This window comes from Hordeum vulgare, chromosome 4H (genome assembly GCF_904849725.1).
Source record: "Hordeum vulgare subsp. vulgare chromosome 4H, MorexV3_pseudomolecules_assembly, whole genome shotgun sequence".
Lineage (NCBI taxonomy): Eukaryota > Viridiplantae > Streptophyta > Magnoliopsida > Poales > Poaceae > Hordeum > Hordeum vulgare.
Window position 1 is genome coordinate 136723962 of NC_058521.1, and position 16040 is coordinate 136740001.

The following is a 16040-nucleotide window of genomic DNA, read 5'->3' on the forward strand; positions in this document are numbered from 1 at the left end:
CGGGGACTTAGCTGCGACCCAGAGTCGCCTAAGTAAGAAACTCTCTCCGAGTGTGCACTAACAGCCGCACTCGGAGACTTAGCTGCGACCCAGAGTCGCCTAAGTAAAAAACTCGCTCCGAGTGTGCACTAAAAGTCGCACTTGGGGACTTAGCTGCGACCCAGAATCGCCTAAGTACAAACTCGCTCCGAGTGCGCACCAAAAGCCACACTCGGGGACTTAGCTGCGATCCAGAATCGCCTAAGTACAAACTCGCTCCGAGTGTGCACTAACAGCCGGACTCGGGGACTTAGCTGCGATTCAGAATCGCCTAAGTACAAAAATCGCTCCGAGTGTGCACTAAAAGTCGCACTCCGGGACTTAGCTGCGATCCAGAATCGCCTAAGTACAAACTCGCTCTGAGTGTGCACTAACAGCCGCACTCGGGGACTTAGCTACGATTCAGAATCGCCTAAGTACAAAACTCGCTCCGAGTGTGCACTAGAAGTCGCTCTCGGGGATTTAGCTGCGACCCAGAATCGCCTAAGTAGAAACTCGCTCCAAGTGCGCACCAAAAGCAGCACTCGGGGACTTAGCTGCGATCCAGAATCGCCTAAGTACAAGCTCGCTCCGAGTGTGCAATAACAGCCGCACTTGGGGACTTAGCTGCGATTCAGAATCGCCTAAGTACAAAACTCGCTCCGAGTGCGCACTAAAAGCCGCACTCGGAGACTTAGCTGTGATCCAGAATCGCCTAAGTAAAAAGTTTCCTTCGAGTGTATCCTCGAGATCCACTCGGAGGCTTAGCAGAGCCTCATTGAGGCTCATGTGGATGTGAAGACAACTGACAACTACATGAGTATCAACTCACTCCGAGTGCGCACGAGATGCCGCACTCGGGGACTTAGCTGCGATCCAGAATCGCCTAAGTAAAAAGCTTCCTTCGAGTGTATCCTCGAGATCCACTCGGAGGCTTAGCAGACCCTCATTGAGGCTCATGTGGATGTCAAGACAACTGACAATTACATGCTCCGCATGTTTGCCATTGGCTTCACCAAGAAAAGCCAAACAAAAACCACGAGCCAAAATCGTGTCAAAAAAAACTTGGCGAAATAAGAGCAAAATATTCGATTCGAATTCAAAGTTGGATCTACGATAGTCGGATCGGTGTGGATCAAGCTTATCCACACCGAACCACGAATGTAACGGCCAACAACAGTGGCCCAAGTTTGATACAGATACCACTCGACATACCGAGGTAAAGTTTTTCAAGCGTCATCAGGACTGGCACCGGGACTGGCAGGCTCCACAAAGGTCTCAAGGTCGACCCCGTCCGCGATACGAGTGGCTGTCTCGAGGAAGGTCTCCATGAAATATTTGAATCGAAGCTTCTTGGTGTTGGCGACCTGCAACGCCTTCACCTTTTCTTCCCGATCTTCGTTGCAGTGCACTCGGACCAGCGATAGCGCCACGTCCGCACCACAACAAGCGGGAGACTTCTTCCATTCCTGCACACTATTCGGGACGTCCACTAGCCGAGTCATCAACCCTTCTATTTCCTGTCGGGAATCGTCTTCGGCCCACAACTCCTTGTCGATCCGGCCGATGACTTCTCTCAGACGACCGATGAAAGGTCCCACTCTGCCAAGACGAATATGTGCTTCATCGCCGAGTGGAACATTCAGAACAACCGACCGTTCAATGTCAGCTGCTTCAGCCTCAGGGTCCAGAAAAAAATCTGCAAAGAAAAGGCGAGCAGAAAGTAAGTGTAGAATGAATTACAAAGTCAAGAAGCACTCGGCAAAAAGCTTACCACCGAGCAGTGCAATCATCTTCCTTGCACAGTCGTTGACATACTTCTCCTACGAAATGCATCGATGGTTCATCACCTTCATCTGACCCATCAGTTCAGTTCTTTGCTTGCCCATTTTCTCAATTTCGGCCACCAATGCCTTGTTGGTCTCCCGGGACTCCTCCAAAGACTTCTCTCAGTCAGCAAGAGCCCCCTTCACACCAGCCAAGTCATTCACAGCCGCCTCCAATTCCGCAGCAAGCTGAACCTTTTCAGCCTTCAGAGCATTGTACGCGGATCCCATTTCGCAAGTCTTCTACCAAATCAGCGGAAAGGGAAGCTCAGACACATTCAACAAGGAAAACAAACAAAGCTCAAAGTTCTTCAGACCCCTGCTGATGCAAGCACTCGACAGCGGTCTCGGGGACTACACCCAGTGGGTTCACTAAGATTGACCCCACTGGCATGAAACTCGGACAGGCCGGCCCTATTGAGCTACATGACAAAGAGACAAATCTACGAGAATGCTATCACCCGACCTAAGTAACACTACTCTCGGGGACTACATCCGGTGGATGCACTCCGAGTGCCCCGACTGGTAATATTCGGGCAGACTAGCTCTGATCTGCTCACATAACGGGAAATACATATAAAGACAACTGCCAGTTTAAGCACTCGACAGAAGTCTCGGGGACTACACCCACTGGGTTCACTCCGAGTGAACCCACTTCAAAATAATCCTACGGTATCCGAGTATATCACTTAAACCCCCAGTGGGTTACAAGAGGAAAGTAAACACTTACTAGCGCACTTACTCGGATATCATCTCGGAGCTCCAAGCTTCTCTTGTACAAAGACGCGATGGAGTCGTACGCTCCCTTGGCATCACCCACCATCAACGCCACCTGCACCATGGCCTCCTTGGCGGCTCCCACTTGGTCTTCCGGGAGGTGTCGGGCGTCGTACTGGACGGTCGATGGACCTGGCACGACAGAAGACTCCTTGGGCATCCCAAGTCCCGCTCTAGTCGGTTCCGCCGTGAGGGGCACCGCCTCAGTCGACGGCATCGGCTCGGTCGGCGGCGCATCCATGGTGGGAGCAGCAGCAGATGGAACAACCTCAAGGATAGGCGCCAAAGTTGGCCCTGATCCCCTTTGGTCGTCCTCCTATAGATGAATCACCTCCGAGGGAAGCCCGACTGAACAACATCAGGTTGCAGAAAAAGGGCAAGATTAAAGACAGCACTCGCGAAACAATAATGCAAATTCTCGGAGTCGCCACAACGTACCTTGCTGGGATGTGGCAGCGTTATCCGTATCCATGGGATCATCGTCCTGGTGCTGTAGAGAGGTGGCGGAGGTAGCAGCTCTGTCGAGTAAAATCCACTCGACCAATAAGCATGAGTTCAATCAAATATTGAAAGAAGATGGGAGAACAAGACACTTACGCTGAAGCAACATGAACAACGATCCTCATCCGAGGCATAGCTTTCCGAGGCTTGCACCCACTCGGTTTGGCCACCTTGGACGGTTGGTCCGTGGGCTCGGTAGCAGCGTCCCTGGTCCTCTTCACGCTCCGAGCACTCGGAGCCACGGGAGGAGCTGGCGGAGCACTCGGAGCCACGGGAGAAGCAGGCGGAGCACTCGGAGCTGCTGGAGGAGCCGGCGGAGCCGCGGGTTTGTGACGGCGCTTAGTTCGAGGCTCTGATGGTGGAGGTGGCGAGCTCTGCTCCCCAACCTCCCACTCCTCCTCCTTAGTCTGCTCCTCCGTCTCCCCACTGTCGGAGACGTACTCGGCGCTATCCATGCTGCCCTCCTAGCTGCCCTCCTCTTCCTCAGCGGGATTCCCGTTCGAGACGGGAGAACGCCAGTTGGTCCACTCCTGCACAAAGCACAGTCGGCAACATCGAACGTCAGGCGGTGATACAAGAAAAGCGATAGATCTAAGAAGATTGAGGGCACTCGACACGATGCACTCACCTCATTCGGAGGAGGATTGTCGACGCGGAAGGGCCTCACTCGCGGGGCTCCTTGGGGGTTGTCGCATGCGCCTGTATGCCGCGGACCCATGCTGTCACGGTCTCCCCAGTCACGCACTCTGGATGAGTCCGAGTGGAATCCTCAGGCCCCACGTAGTGCCACTTGGCGTGGTGTCGGGCTTGCAGCGGCTGGATGCACCGACCCAGAAAAGTCTCCAGCAAATCTGTGCCGGTGACTCCCTTGCGGACGACAGCTATCAGCGCGTCGACCAGAGGTTGGATCTGGATCTTTTCCAACTTTGAGAGCGCAAGCTGCCTGGGAGGGGCCGGACGGTCTAGGCTAAAGGGCGGCAACCCGGTCGCGCCACTCGGACAAGCTATGTCCTGGCAGTGGAACCAGGTCGACTGCCAGTTCCTAACTGACTCGGACAGCTGGAGAGGGGGGTAGCTACTCTTTGTTTTCTTTTGGAAGCCTAAGCCCCCGCAGAGCTGGAGGAGATGGGTTTTATCGTCCGACTGGCTAAGCTTTTTGACAGTCTGAGACCTAGCGGAGAAGATGTACTTAAAGAGCCCCCAATGGGGGGGAGACATCCAATAAAGCACTCGCACAGAGTGACGAATGCAGCGAGATGGGCTATCGCGTTGGGAGGAAAATGATAGAGCTGCTCCCCGAAGTGATTCATAATACCTCTAAAGAAGGGGTGGGGAGGCAAGGAGAAGCCCCTGTACACGTGGTTGAGCAGCAAGACGCGCTCTCCCTCCTGCGGCGCCGGCTCCGTCTCGCCCTCTGCCGGCAGCCTCCACGACTTGTTGGCAAGCATGCCTTGCTCCACCAGCTCCAGTAGGTCGTCCGCCATCACCGTGGAGGGGAGGAAATCCCCCTGGATCCAACCCGCCGGTAGTGCTCACTGTCGCCGCTGAGCAGGGGCCGCCGCCTTCTTCTTCTTCTTCTGCAACTCGAGCTTGCTCGTCTGCCCCTTCGTCATGGTGAAGGCAGCAGATCCGCAGAGGAGGAGAGGAAGGAGGAGGCTTGGAACGCGCAGGGAGCTACTGGAGAAGCGAGGTGAGTGCGAGTAACAAGGGCAGCGCAACAAGAAACCCCCGCCGGAGAGGCTTAAATAAGGTTCTGACTGGGTCACTAACAGGTGGCCCCGAAATCTTATTCCCCGACCGACTGCTGCGAAGTTAGTGGAGAAGATAATGGCGCGGTAATCGAGGCGACATAAACTACTCGATGGCGTTGTCGACATCCCCGCTGAGCGCGCGGCAACCGAAATTTCAGGATCCCAAAAAATCCGCCGCTGTCAGTTTGACCGGTCGCATCGAAAGATTCCGCGGAAGCACTCGGTCCCTGACGGTTCGTTTCACTGGTATATTCACTCGGATCACTGGTCGAAAGGATAAAATGGATAGAGGCAAACAACGCCAAAGTCACATCCATACCAATCGGATCCGTACTCCAGGCATCACTTCGTCATTCCAACCCCGATCCATTCGGGGACTAATGATGGGGTTATAGTCCCAGGGTAGGGTCATAGGCCTGCCCTATAGGTCCTACCCAAGGACTACCCTTCTTAGAGGGCAAGGCCCTTAGACAGTTCCGGCTGAACTAAGGACCCCCCATCATCCACTCGGTGACGAGCATTCGGAGCATATTTATCGTACCGACTGAATTCCACTCTGTACATCGTAACCTCCCAGGAGGGCAACGGTCATACGTTTTCATACACCATTATTAGCATTTAAGGCATACGTTACCTGTAATGTAGGCATTTATTCACCACTACTCCACCCGTGTCCACCGGGCCGTTGTGGAAGGCAGCGCACTCTATATAAGCCGCTCTTCCCCACTGGTGCAGGGGTTGGCATTTACTGTAATCCCATATTCCACTCGACACTAAGCTCCCAAGAGCACTAAGACGTAGGGCTTTTACCTCCACCATAGAGGGGCCTGAACTCATACAACCTCGTCGTAGCTAAGGCTCTGCCCATCCTTTCGTACCCTACACATCTACTGTCAGACTTATACCCACGACAGTGGTGATGAAGATGTTGATGGAGATGCCTCCCCTCCGACGAGAGGAGTGTTGGTGATGACGATGGTGATGATTTCCCCCTTCAGGAGGGAAGTTTCCCCGGCAGGATCGTCCTGTCGGAGCTCGAGATTGGATCTGCTCAAGTTCCGCCTCGTGGCGGCGGAGAATCCACGAAAAAGCTCCACCCTGATTTTTTTCTGGATGAAACCTTCATATAGCAAAAGAGGGGGCCAGTGGGCCACCAGGGTGCCCACAAGCCCTGTTGCCGCGACCAGGGGGGTAGGCCACGACAACCAGGCTTGTGGGCCCTTGGTTGCTCCCCTCTGACACTTCTTTCGTGCAGTATTTTTTATAAAATCCAAAAAAATCCACGTTGATTTTCAGGGCATTTGGAGTTGCGCAGAATAGAGGACTCAGACTTGCTCCTTTTCCAGTTGAGAATTCCAGCTGCCGGTATTCTCCCTCTTCAAATAAACCTTGCAAAATAAGAGAGAAAAGGCATAAGTAAGGTTCCACAAGGTATAATAACAGTCCATAAAGCGATAAATATCAACATGAAAGCATGATGCAAAATGGACGTATCAACTCCCCCAAGCTTAGACCTCGCTTGTCCTCAAGCGAAAACCAAGACCCAAAACAAGTCCACACGTTTAGGGATGAAGGTGTCGATAAAACAAAATACGGACATGAGGGCATCATGATCACACATAGGACATCAATACATCATAGAGATTCTCATGGGAAAGTAACACTTCCTTCACAAAGCAAAGTATGAAACAAAAATCTTACCGAGAATTAGCCATGAACAGTCCATAGTCATTGAAGTAATTGCAATTTATCATAACATCAGAAAGAGTCAAATAAGAGCTTGTAAGGAAAATCCTCATACTCAATCATCTCTTTTGTTTTCCACAATTGTTACAACTCACGTGGTACTCATGATATCAAAGTTTCAGCTGGACATAGAGAAAGATAGGGGCTTATAATTTTGCCTCCCAACCATTTACCTCAAGGGTAAAGTCAACAATAATAAAGCATAAGTACTCAGCTCCAAGTTGATATACGAATGTAAATCTTTCCCAAGCATATGACGTTCACCAAGAAAAAGACTAGATAAGGAATTCGTGAAGATCACCATGACTCTTACAAGGGCAGAAAGTAAAGGTACAAGATAGGCCCTTCGCAGAGGGAAGCAGAGGTTGTCATGCGCTTTTGAGGTTTGGATGCATGTCCTCTTAGTGCGGAGGAACGTTTCTTTATATTGCCTCCTGTGATAAAGAACTTTATTATGCAGTCTGTCGCCTTTATGTCTTCCTCATCACAGGTTCGTACAAAGCTTATTTTCCACACAGTAATAGATCATACATATTAGAGAGCAATTTTTATTCCTTGCACCGATGACAACTTACTTGAGGGATCTTATTCAATCCATAGGTAGGTATGGTCGACACTCATGGCAAAACTGGGTTGAAGGTTTATGGATGCACAAGTAATATCTCTACTTGGTGCGGGAGTTTTGTCTAATATGAGGTGGAAGCAATCGTCACATGCTAAGGGATCTCTAATCATATAACATCGTTTGTAACCAAGCAAACACAATTCATTATGTGGTCTTCCGTGTCCAACATCTACTTCTAAGCATGTAATACTTTGGTGAGTGCTCACAATTATAGAAAGTGTCTATGATGATATATTTATATGTGAACCTCTCTTTCCTTATTACTTCTTATTAATCACAACAATGACTGAGGTCTATGTTGGTCTACTCTCCACAAGTTTCAATCATCATACTTGTTATATGTGAAGCTACCACTTTCCATAGGATCATCTCACGATATTTCATGCTATCTTTCTTTTCATACTTTTGATCACGACACAAAACAAAGGCCTTGGCTAAGATACTCTTTATTATATAGCTCGCAAGCTCGAATACATCGGGGGAGACACAAGGCAAAAGACTCAAACTAAAACACTAAATACTTATTCCACTAAGAGAAGAAATAAAACTGAAAAGGAAAGAACTAAAACAAAGGTAAAAGCAAAAGATATAAAGGTGATACGATACCAGGGAAACTCCCCCAAGCTTGGCATAAGCCAAGGGGATTGCCCATACCAATGCTTAGTTGTCTTCCTTTGATGGTGATGGTGGTGGTGTTGTTGAAGTAGTCTGATCCTCCGTCTTCCAAGGCATAGGTGCTCCATCATGGCAGGATGAACGAATCGACGGAATCCTCAAAACTGCAGCTAACCGTATTGATTTAAATCTATACTCATACTCACAGTTTTGGTTCTGCAGGTCATAGATCTGGCCCTCAAGTTAATCAACCCTATCATAGAGCCTAGATAGGTGCTTCCCAATGTCAATGGAATCCATCTCGTGATTGCTGGTGAACTCCGTGATCATCATGTGGTTGGCGTTGAGTCCATGCTCCACCATCCCTTGGCACTTGAAGACTTGTTGTTCCATTGCTTCGAGCCTCGTCTCCACGCTTCCGGTCTTCTTAGGCCCCTCAACATCACGGATGTGCAACATCCCCTCGCTCATCTTGATAGATTGGGGGTGCTGCAATACTTCTGTGAGGTAGGAATTGATGACCTTCTCGAAGATCTTGTCCTTAGGAACTTTTGGGGAAGTCATGACGATCTAGATCTGCAACAGAAACAGGCTCAAAACGAAAACAGAGGAAAACTGCGCAATACCGAGGTCAAAACCCTCGGGCGTATATATAATGATTTTTTGGACCAGAAGGAGTGCTCCGCAAGAAAACGGAGTCCGCGAGGCACACGAGCTGCCCACAAGCCCTGTTGCCGCGACCAGGGGGAGGCCACGGCAACCAAGCTTGTGGTTGCCTCGTGTGCTCTCCGGACTGCTTTTTATTTTTCTAATTTTCCATAAATTCCAAAACGGAGAAAATTTCCTATTGTAAAAGTTTCGGAGTCCAATTACTTACCGAAACAGATACCTCTTGGTTTGCAAGGTCTGGAACAGGCTGATAAACATCCCTTATGTACTCCAGTGGAGTTATGATGTTGATGATATTGGTCTCAACATTCATGGGAGTACCAGAGATGTAATGCTTGATTCTTTGGCCATTTACCACTCTAGGAAAATTACCTCCCGTGCTATTGATTTTGATGGCACCGGAATGATATACTTCCTCGACAACGTAGGGACCTTCCCATTTAGAGAGAAGCTTGCCTGCGAAGAATCTTAAACGAGAATTGTATAGCAGGACATAATCACCTACATTGAACTCTCGTTTTTGTATTCTTTTATCCTGCCACCTCTTAACCTTTTCCTTGAACAACTTGGCATTCTCATATGCATGGGCCCTCCATTCATCTAATGAGCTGATATCAAACAACTGCTTCTCACCGGCAACTTTGAAATCAAAGTTGAGCTCTTTGATTGCCCAATAAGCTTTGTGTTCCAGCTCAAGAGGTAAATGACAGGCCTTACCGTAAACCATTTTATACGGCGACATGCCCATGGGATTCTTATAAGCAGTCCTATAAGCCCATAGTGCATCATCAAGTTTGCTAGACCAATTCTTTTGAGATCTATTTACGGTCTTTTGTAAGATCAATTTGATCTCCCTATTACTCAACTCCACTTGACCACTAGACTGAGGATGATAAGGAGAAGCAACTCTATGGTTGACATCGTACTTAGCGAGCATCTTGCAGAAAACACCACGAATGAAGTGTGAATCGCCATCAGTCATCAGATATCTAGGGACTCCAAATCTTGGGAAAAAACTTCTTTAAGCATCTTAATAGAGGTGTGGTGATCAGCATTTTTAGTGGGGATAGATTCTACCCACTAAGTGACGTAGTCCACGGCAACTAAAATGTGAGTGTACCGATTGGAACTCGGGAAAGGTCCCATATAATCAAAGCCCCACACATCAAATGGTTCAATGACAAGTGAATAGTTCATAGGCATTTCCTGACGCTTTCTGATATTCCCTATTCTTTGGCATTCGTCACAAGACAAGACAAACTTACGGGCATCCTTGAAGAGAGTGGGCCAATCGAAACCTGATTGCAATACCTTATGAGCAGTTTTGTCTCCAGCATGGTGTCCTCCGTAGGCCTCGGAATGACACTTCTGCAGGATCTGTCCCTATTCATGTTCAGGCACACAACGTCTAATAACACCATCTACTCCTTCCTTATAAAGGTGAGGATCATCCCAAAAGTAGTGTCTCAAATCAAAGAAGAATTTCTTCTTTTGCTGGTAGGTGAAACTGGGTGGTATGTATTTGGCTACCATATAGTTTGCGTAATCAGCATACCACGGTGCACTATGTGAAGTGCAGATGACATTCAATTTCTCATCAGGAAAGGTGTCATCAATAGGCCGTGGGTCATCAAGGACATTCTCTAGCCTAGACAAGTTATCTTCTACAGGGTTATCATTACCCTTTCGGTCAACAACATGCAAATCAAATTCCTGTAGCAGAAGAACCCATCTGATTAGCCTAGGCTTAGCATCCTTCTTCTCCATGAGGTACTTAATAGCAGCATGATCAGAGTGAATAGTGACTTTGGAGTCAACTATATAAGATCTGAACTTTTCACATGCAAACACGACTGCTAAAAACTCCTTCTCCGTAGGGACATAGTTTCTTTTGGAACTGTCTAGAGTTTTACTAGCGTAGTGAATGACATTCAACTTCTTGTCAACTCTTTGTCCTAGAACAGCACCAACGGCATAATCACTAGCATCGCACATGATTTCAAAGGGAAAGTTCCAATCAGGTGGTTGAACAACAGGTGCGGTTATCAAGGCCTTCTTAAGTATTTCCAAAGCTTCCTCACAATCCTCATAAAAAACAAAAGGAACATCCTTCTACAAGAGGTTGGTAAGAGGCCTAGAAATCTTAGAGAAGTCTTTAATGTACTTTCTATAGAAACCAGCATGACCTAGGAAACTTCGTATACCTCTGATATCTGTGGGGCAAGGCATTTTCTCAATTACATCAACCTTAGCCTTATCAACTTCAATGCCTTTCTCAGAGATTTTGTGTCCTAAGATGATGCCTTCATTAACCATGAAGTGGCACTTCTCCTAGTTCAAGACGAGGTTGGTATCTTTGCATCTCTGTAAGACTCGATCAAGGTTGCTAAGGCAATCGTCAAACGAAGAACCGTAGATGGAGAAATCATCCATGAAAACCTCAACAATCTTTTCACAAAAGTCAGAGAATATAGCCATCATACATCTTTGAAAGGTGGAAGGTGCATTGCACAAGCCAAAAGGCATACGTCTATAAGCAAAGGTACCGAAGGGGCATGTGAAGGTGGTTTTCTCTTGATCATATTATGCAACAGGTATTTGCGAGAAACCTTAATAAACGTCTAGAAAGCAGAAGTGTGTGTGTTTAGATAGCTTTTCTAGCATCTGGTCGATAAACGGCAAAGGATAATGGTCTTTCCTAGTTGCCTTGTTCAGTTTCCGGAAGTCTATCACCATCCTATAGCCAGTAATAATCCTCCGTGGGATTATCTCATTCTTATCATTAGGAACGACGGTGATACCTCCCTTCTTAGGTACGCAACATTCTGGACTTACCCAATCACTATGAGCAACAGGATGAATGATTCCTGCTTCTAGAAGCTTCAATATTCTTTTCTCACGACCTCTTTCATCCTCGGATTAAATCTCCGTTGATGATCAGCAACTGGCTTAGAATCAGGATCGGTTTTAATCTTGTGCTGACATAGAGTGGGACTAATACCCTTAAGATCATCAAGAGTATATCCAATAGCAGCATGGTGCTTCCTCAAGGTTTTTAATAACTTCTTCTCTTCGTGACTCGAGAGGTGAGCACTAATAATAACATGATATATCTCCTTCTCATCAAGATAGGCATACTTAAGACTATCTGGTAACTGTTTTAGCTCGAACACAGGATCACCCTTTGGTGGGGGAGGATCCCCAAGCAGTTCAACAGGCAGATTATTCTTGAGAATTGCATATTGTTCTAAGACAATTTTATCTATCTCATCTCTTTCATCCATATGCATATCAGTTTCATGCTCAAGCAGATATTGCTCTAAAGGATCCGTAGGAGGTACGGCAATAGAGGCAAGAGCAATGATTTCATCCCTACCAGACGACTCTTTTTCATGGGGTTGTCTTCCAAACTTGGAGAAGTTAAATTCATGAGACACACCCTCGAAACTAACAGTGACAGTCTGTTTAATGCAATCAATGTGAGCATTGACAGTGTTGAGAAAGGGTCTACCAAATATGATGGGGCAGAAGCTATCTTGTGCAGTAGCAAGGACAAGAAAATCAGTAGGATACTTCGTCTTACCACACAGGACTTCTACGTCTCTCACAATTCCCAAGGGGAGATAGTGTCTCTATTAGCTAGTGTAACAGTGACATCAACGGGTTCTAACTCAACAGGTGCAATCTCATCTGTGATTTCATCATATAGGGAACGGGGTAACGGACTAACACTAGCACCCATATCACATAAACCATGGTAACAGTGATCTCCTATCTTGACAGAAACAACGGCAGGCCAACTACAGGTCCGTATTTGTCTTTCGCGCGAGGTTTAGCTATTCTAGCGGAGTCCTCACAGAATTTGATAACATGCCCATCTATGTCTTCGGCTAAGAGATCTTTGATAATAGCAACACTAAGTTCAACTCTAATTTCCTCAGGGGGTGCAAGTGGTCTAATGTAACCCCTACGTACCACAGTTGGAGCTTTAGAATAATCCTTTTTCCTAGCAGGGTAAGGTGGTTTCTCAGTGTAGGCACAAGGAACAATATGATCACTAAAGGCAATGACTTTCTCCTCAACTAGATTGGGTTTAACTATGTTGATTTCTACAGGAGGATGATACTTAAACCACTTCTCTTTGGGAAGATCAACATGAGCAGCAAAAGATTCACATAGAGAAGCTACTATCTCAAAGTCAAGTCCATACTTAGCGCTAAAATCTCTAGAAGTGTTTGTTTCAACAAAAGATTTAACGCAATCAAACTGGAAATTCATACCTGACTCCTTACCTTCTTCAAGCTCCCAATCTTTAGAGTTACGTTTGATTCTTTCCAATAAATTCCACTTGTGATCAATATCCTTCTTCATAAAAGAACCGGTACATGAAGTGTCAAGCATGGTACGATCTTCATGGGAAAGCCGAGCATAAAAGTTTTGAGTGATAATTTCTCTCAAGAGCTCATGATTGGGGAATGAATATAGCATTGATTTAAGCCTCCCCCAAGTTTGAGCTCTGCTTTCCCTGTCACGAGGCCAAAAGTTATAAATAATTCCGATCACGATGTACTAAATGCATAGGATAAAACTTTTGATGAAGTTCCAATTTCAACCGATTGTAGTCCCATGATCTAGTATCATCACATAGCCTATACCATGTCAACGCCTTATGCTTCAAAGATAAAGGACAGACTTTCTACTTTACCTCATCCTTGGGCAAACCTGCAAGCTTAAATAAACCACAAACTTCATCTACATAGATTAGATGCAAGTCTGGATGTGAAGATCCATCTCCTGTAAAAGGATTAGCCAGCAGTTTCTCAAGCATACCCGAAGGAATTTCATAAAAGATATTTTCAGTAGGTACCTCAGGTTGAGGAACAACTCCTCGTGCTTCCGTTCGTGGTGAAGATACCCCGAAAAAACTCCTCAAAGGAACAGTTTCCATAGTGACAAGTGGCAATAAATTTCAGCACAGTTTATAAATGTTTCCTTACCAAATTCCACTTACCAAAGGCGCTTTCCTTCCCCGGCAACGGCGCCAGAAAAGAGTCTTGATGACCCAGAAGTATAGGGGATCAATCGTAGTCCTTTCGATAAGTAAGAGTGTCGAACCCAACGAGAAGAAGAAGGCTGTGATAAACGGTTTTCAGCAAGGTAATAACTGCAAGCACTGAAAGTAGCGGTAACAAGTGATCGTGTAGTGAGGTGAAACGTAGCAAGTGAAAAGTAACAAGTAACAAGTAGTAGCAACGGTGCAGCAAGTGACCCAATCCCTTTTGTAGCAAGGGACAAGCCTGAACAAAGTCTTATAAGAGGAAAAGCGCTCCCGAGGACACACGGGAATTTTTGTCATGCTAGTTTCATCAAGTTCATATGATTCGCGTTCGTTACTTTGATAGTTTGATATGTGGGTGGACCGGCGCTTGGGTACTGCCCTTACTTGGACAAGAATCCCACTTATGATTAACCCCTCTCGCAAGCATCCGCAACTATGAAAGAAGAATTAAGACAACGTCTAACCATAGCATTAAACTAGTGGATCCAAATCAGCCCCTTACGAAGCAACGCATAGACTAGGGTTTAAGCTTCTATCACTCCAGCAACCCATCATCTACTTACTACTCCCCAATGCCTTCCTCTAGGCCCAAATATGGTGAAGTGTTATGTAGTCGACGTTCACATAAAACCACTAGAGGAAAACAACATACAACATATCAAAATACCGAACAAATACCAAATTCACATGACTATTATTAGCATGACTTATCCCATGTCCTCAGGAACAAAAGTAACTACTCACAAAGCATAATCATAATCATGATCAGAGGTGTAACGAATAGCATCAAGGATCTGAACATAAACTCTTCCACCAAGTAATCCAACTACCATCAACTACAAAGAGTAATCAACACTACTAGCAACCTTACAAGTACCAATCGGAGTCACGAGACAGAGATTGGTTACAAGAGATGAACTAGGGTTTGGAGAGGAGATGGTGCTGATGAAGATGTTGATGGAGATGCCTCCCCTCCGACGAGAGGAGTGTTGGTGATGACGATGGCGACGATTTCCCCCTCCGGGAGGGAAGTTTCCCTGGCAGGATCGTCCTGCCGGAGCTCTAGATTGGATCTGCTCAAGTTCCGCCTCGTGGCGGGGGAGAATCCACGAACAAGCTCCACCCTGATTTTTTTCTGGACGAAACCCTTCATATAATAAAAGAAGGGGGCCAGTGGACCACCAGGGTGCCCACAAGCCCTGTTGCCGTGGCCAGGGGGGTAGGCCGCGGCAACCAGGCTTGTGGGCCCCTGGTTGCTCCCCTCTGACACTTCTTTTGCCCAGTATTTTTTATAAAATCCAAAAAAATCCACGTTGGTTTTCAGGGCATTTGGAGTTGCGCAGAATAGAGGACTCGGACTTGCTCCTTTTCCAGTCCAGAATTCCAGCTGCCGGTATTCTCCCTCTTCAAATAAACCTTGCGAAATAAGAGAGAAAAGGCATAAGTAAGGTTCCACAAGGTATAATAACAGTCCATAAAGCGATAAATATCAAGATGAAAGCATGATGCAAAATGGACGTATCATGCATGATTTAAACTCGTTGTGCAAGGATGATATGTTTTTGTAGGGATAACTTTCTTTTGGCCTTGTTATTTTGAAAGTTCATGATTACCTTGCTAGTTTGCTTGAATTATTATTGTCTCCACGTCAATAGCAAACTATTGTTTTGAATCTAATGGATCTGAACATTCACGTCACATAAGAGGAGTTACAAAGGACATCTATGCTAGGTAAAATGAAAACATCAAAAATTCATTCTTTATCACTTCCCTACTCGAGGACGAGTAGGATTTAAGCTTGGGGATGCTTGGTAGGTCTCAAACGTATCTATAATTTTTGATGGTTTCACGCTGTTATCTTGTCAACTTTGGATGTTTTATATACCTTTTATATCTTTTTTGGGACTAACTTATTAATTCAGTGCCAAGTGCCAGTCCCAGTTTTTTCTGTGTTTTTGACTCTTTTCAGATCTGATTTTGGAACGGAGTCCAAACGGAATAAAATCCCCGAAATAAATTTTTTCAGAACAAAAGAAGATCGGGAGGTTTGAGGGCCAAGGCAGGGACCCACAGGGAGTCCACAAGCCCTGTTGCCATGGCCAGGGGGGCCGCGGCAACCAGGCTTGTGGCCTCCCTGGCGCTCCCCTGCCCTAGCTCTTTGGTCTATAAATTCCCTAAAATCGCAGAAAAATTCAGAGCATCCACGAAAACACTTTTCCGCCGCCGCAAGCTTCCGTTTCGGCGAGATCTCATCTAGAGACCCTTCCCGGTGCCCTGCTGGAGGGGACTTTGGAGTTGGAGGGCTTCTACGTCAACATCATCGCCTCTCCAATGACTCGTGAGTAGTCCACTTCAGACCTACGGGTCCGTAGTTAGTAGCTAGATGGCTTCTTCTCTCTCTTGGATCTTCAATAGAAAGTTCTCCATGATCTTCATGGAGATCTATCCGATGT